This window comes from Phoca vitulina, unplaced genomic scaffold, assembly GCF_004348235.1.
Source record: "Phoca vitulina isolate PV1807 unplaced genomic scaffold, GSC_HSeal_1.0 scaffold41, whole genome shotgun sequence".
NCBI lineage: Eukaryota > Metazoa > Chordata > Mammalia > Carnivora > Phocidae > Phoca > Phoca vitulina.
The window spans coordinates 16,205,600-16,210,691 of record NW_022589744.1 but is presented as its reverse complement, the minus strand read 5'-3'; positions in this window follow the sequence as shown (position 1 = coordinate 16,210,691).

The window sequence follows — 5,092 nt, the reverse complement described above, 5'->3', positions numbered from 1 at the left end:
TGGGAGACAGGCCCTGCACTCCAAGCTGTCCCCAGCCCAGCCTCTCGGGCATGTCGGCCTGCAGAGGTTCCCTCGCAGCCTCATCTCCACAAGGATAGGCCTTTCACGCTTGCTCACTTGTTTACTGCTCTTTCCGTCTGTGGGGCCCTTCACGGTGCCAGTTCGCAGGGCACAGTAAGCAGAGCCGACCCTGGCATGGGGCAGGTGTTTGACCGTTGCTGGTACAACAAACATACAGCTCCCCCGAACTGGGCCTTCCCCTCCCGCCGCTGATTCTCACCTACCAGAGGCAGGGCGCCCCAAACTCTGTGGGATCTGCGTTGGGGCACTGGCAGCGGGAGGGGGGGGAGTCAGGGCAGACCCACCTCCCCTTAGTGGCCTGTCTGGGCTGGACCAGGACACGGGGAGGCATCTGTGAACACAGCCCAGAGACACTGTGTGCTGGCTTGGAGCCCTGGGGTGCTGGGCCCACAGCTGGACGAGCCTCCGAAGGCAAGAAACACCCAAAAGTGGCTCCCCGTTGGACAGGGATTGATTTCAGGCCAGAGCCAAACATTCAGGTCCTGGGTGTGCCAGCTCCCCCACAGTGGGAAGGCCCCTCACCTGCCGTCGGTGACTGCACACTGGGGCTGAACACACACACTGGGACCGCGTGTGTGCTCCCCTGAGAGGCCTGCCTTCCCAGGCTCCTCTCTGCAACTCAGCACACTTACTTAGCGCTCCATCACCTCCTGCAGGCATTTCCAGCACAGCCTTGAGCTACCCAGATTCCAGGACCCATCACAGCAGAGGCCACCAGAGGAGACCGTGGGGTCAAAGGTCATCTTTGGGAGGTTTGCAAGGCCAGGAAGGGGAGTCTTTACCCAGGTGTTTTGTTCAGCGTCTGTGCGCAGTTCATGTTTTTCTTGCCCAATCTGATATCTCAGAGAAGAGCAGGTCTGCTCATTAATGTTCACAGCGGCTTTATTTGTGATAGCCAAAATCTGGAATGAGCCCGGATGTCCTTCGACGGGTGAGTGCTTGAACGCACTGTGGCACAGTCCCCCTGCGGGACACCACTCAGCAATCCAAAAGAGCAAGCTGCGGGTCCAGCAACCGGGGTGGCTCCCCAGGGAAGTGTACTGAGGCATGAAGAGCCCTTCCGCAGAGGCTGCATGTATGCGCCCTTATGGAAATGGCAGCATCTTAGACATGGTGGAGCAAGGAAGGGTTGCCAGATGTTGGGGCAATGGTTTGTCGGGGGGGGGGGGTGAAGCCGGTGCGGCTATAGGAGGGCAAAGCCAGGGACCCTCAGGGAAACATGAAGGGGGATACACTGTATCCACATCACTGTCCTGGTGGTGATATTGTCCATAGTTCTGCCAAATGTTATGATTGCTGAAAAGGGGGCAAAGTGCGCAAGGGCTGGCTCTGTATCATTTCTTACGATTCCACATGACTCTATAATTATCTCAACAAAATTTTCAATTAAAAAATGGCATCTGTAGGGGCTCCCGGCTGGCTCAGTCGGAGGAGTGTGCGACTCTGGATCTCAGGATCATGAGTTCGAGCACCATGCTCAGTGTAGAGATTACTTAAATAAAAACTTTAAGGGGCGCCTGGGTGGCTCAGTTAAGTGTCTGCGTTCGGCTCAGGTCGTGATCCCAGGGTCCTGGGATCGAGTCCCACATTGGGCTCCTTGCTCAGCGGGGAGTCTGCTTCTCCTTCTCCCGCTGCTGCTCCCCCTGCTTGTGCTCCCTCTCTCTCCCTCTCTGTCAAATAAACAAATAAAATCTTAAAAAAAAAAAAAAACGGCAGAGGGAGAGGGGGAAGCAGGCTCCCCACTGAGCAGGGAGCCCGACACGGGGCTCCATCCCAGGACCCCAGGATCATAACCTGAGCCGAAGGCAGATACTTAACCGACTGAGCCACCCAGGCACCACCCCCCGCTTTTAAAAAAAAAAAAAAAACTTAAAAAAAAAGACATTTAAAGAACGCTAAACCCTTAATACAGCAAACCACCACTTTCCATCCCTTCTCTATACTTTCTTCTAGATGACCACTGTTAGCAACTTGTCACATTTGCCTTCTCTCTGTGCACTTATGTTTGCCCTTGTATTTATATTTGAAAGTCAGTTGACGATATCCTGGCCCTTCCCGTCCAAATCACCCAGCAGCACCTCGTACGAACCAGGAGCTTCTCCTACTTCACTGTGACCCAGCCCTGCACCCAACAAGCATAGAGTCACAGATGCAATGATATTATCTAACACACACTTCACTTTAGGATTGCCCTTGTCCCAAAATGGTCCTTTACAGCAGGCTGTCACATTGCATTTGGTTGACACATCTGTTTGTGCTCCTTTAATCCACAACAGACCCTTCGTCTTTTGTTTTGCTTGTTTTAATTTTTCATGACACTCGCATTTTGTGAGGAACCCAGACCCATTTTCTGTAGACCATTCCGTAGTCTGGATCTGCCTTCTGGGGCTAACCGTTCAGAGCAATGAGGGAATGCAGGGGGACAGCAGATCAGGGGATCCAGGACATCGGCTTGTCCTGTTAGTGGGGAGCAAATTCTGGACACTTGGTCAGGGTGGGTCTGCCAGATTTCTCCACGGTCAAGGTCCTTCATAGAGTGAATAAGCCATGTGTGGGGCAAATCTTTGAGACTGTAAATATGTTTTTCCAATAGCCATTTACCCAGTGGCTTTAGCATCCGTTGATGGTTGTTGTCTGAATCCTTCATTACATTTACGATTGCAAAGTCATGACTTTCTAATTTTATCATTTCCTTTACATGTAATAGGCTTTTTGTGTTTTTTGTTTGTTTGTTTTTTGTTTTTGTTTTTTATTTTTGGTTGAGAAATGCTTTCCCTCCTTTAAAAAAAAAAATTCTTGGGATGCCTGGGTGGCTCAGTTGGGCATTTGCCTTCGGCTCAGGGCATGATCTCAGGGTCCTGGGATCGAGCCCCGCATCGGGCTCCCTGCTCAGTGGGGAGCCCGCTTCTCCCTCTCCCTCTGCCACTCCCCCTGCTTGTGCTCTTTCTCTCTGACAAATAAATAAATAAAATCTTTTTAAAAAATTCTTAAATGTTGAGGCGCCTGGGTGGCTCAGTCGTTAAGCGTCTGCCTTCGGCTCAGGTCATGACCCAGGGTCCTGGGATCGAGCCCCACATCGGGCTCCCTACTCAGCGGGAAGCCTGCTTCTCCCTCTCCCACTCCCCCTGCTTGTGTTCCCTCTCTCACTGTGTTTCTCTCTGTCAAATAAATAAAACCTTTAAAAAAAATAAAATAAAATAAAAAATTCTTAAATGTTAATATGAATTCGTAGATTCTTTTTGATGCTCAAACTGATCCAAATTTGGTCAATGAGACCCCCTTCATTCTGGCTCCCTTCTTTTTGGAGAGGGGTGATTTTTATTTTTATACCATTTCAAACTTAAAAGAAAGTTGCAAGAACAGTACAAGGAACTCCTGGGTGTCTCTTAGACTCACCAGTTGTAACATGTTGCCCACTTGCTTTATCATCTTCTCCTTCTCTCCATGGATACACATAGATTTTTTTCTGAACCATTTGAGAGTAAGTTGGAGACACTGTGCATCTTCGACACTCAGGACTTGTGTCTATTTCCCAAGAGCAAAGCCATCCTCTTACACAACCACGGAACTACTATACACTATTGGGAAATCCAACATTGATACCGTCCTCTGAGCGGGTCTGCCGGCACCTTTCCCAGCAACATCTTTCCTGCATCCTTTTCACGTGTTTCCAGTATTCTCTGAGCACTTCTTCACTTCTGCCAGTTACGATGTCCTAGGCTCACCCAGGATGTTCCCTGTCCCAGCCCTGAATGTGCCATTTCTCAAGGAAGCCCCAGTCTCCCACAGAGGGGAATGGGATTTAGAAACCAAGGCCTGGAGCTGAGTGTGCTCAGCGCTGTGGAGTGCCTCCGTCCTCCGCGGCTTCATCGGGGGCACAGCTGATATCCTGAAGGCATCGGATGTCTCTCCCTCCAAACCACGCCTCAGGCTTCTTCCCCTCCCTTCATTCCATATTTATATGTGGTTGAATCATATGAAATTGCCAATATTCAACCATTTTTGTTCTACAAAAAAAAAAAATGCAAATCTACATGGTTCAAGCAAATATCCCTTTCTCCGCAGTGAGAATGCTTGTTTTCAGTCACATCGGTATATTTACTAACATTCTCTGTTCTAAAATGCCCTCCAAATAGCTTTGGAATGACTACAGCAATCTATTAACTACAGACCTACTAAGGAAATTTTAAGATCTCTTTGTAGTTGTTTTTGTCCTCAGAATACAAACCACTAAAGTAATATAGATTATTGTGGGGGTGCCTGGGTGGCTCAGTTGGTTAAGTGTCTGATTCTTGATTTCAGCTCAGGTCATGGTCTCACGGGTCGTGGGATCGAGCACTGTGTGACGCTCCACACTCTGTGGGGAGTCTGCTTGAAGATTTTCTCCCTCTGCCCCTCCCCCCACTTGCGGTCTCTCTCTCTCTCTCTCTCTCTCTCTTTCAAATAAATAAATAAATCTTAAAATAAATAAATAAATAAATAAATAAATAAATACAGGGACACCTGGGTGGCTCAGTCATTAAGCATCTGCCTTCCGCTCAGGTCATGATCCCAGGGTCCTGAGATTGAGCCCTGCATGGGGCTCCCTGCTCAGTGAGAAGCCTGCTTCTCCCTCTCCCACTCCCCCTGCTTATGTCCCCTCTCTCGCTCTGTTTCTCTCTCTGTCAAATAAATAAATAAAATCTTTTTAAAAATTAAAAAAAAAAGTCTTCTTTCAGTTCTGGGGTTGGCCTTCCCGTGTTTCTTTTTGCAAAGACGAGCAGGTGCACGTGTCAGAATACTAAGGGGACATAGGCGTAACTTCATTCTCTCCTTCCTTCTTGCACAGTGGGTGGCCCAGGATGTACCCTCATATGTTCTCCTCACTGTGGCCCACATGACCTGCTCCCAGACCTCTACCTCCCTACACTGCATCCAGAGCACCAAGGGGGTCAGATGCTACATGGGATGTCTCAGCTCGTGGGCAGCCTAGGGAGTGGTCAGATGCCATATGGGATGCTATATGGGATGT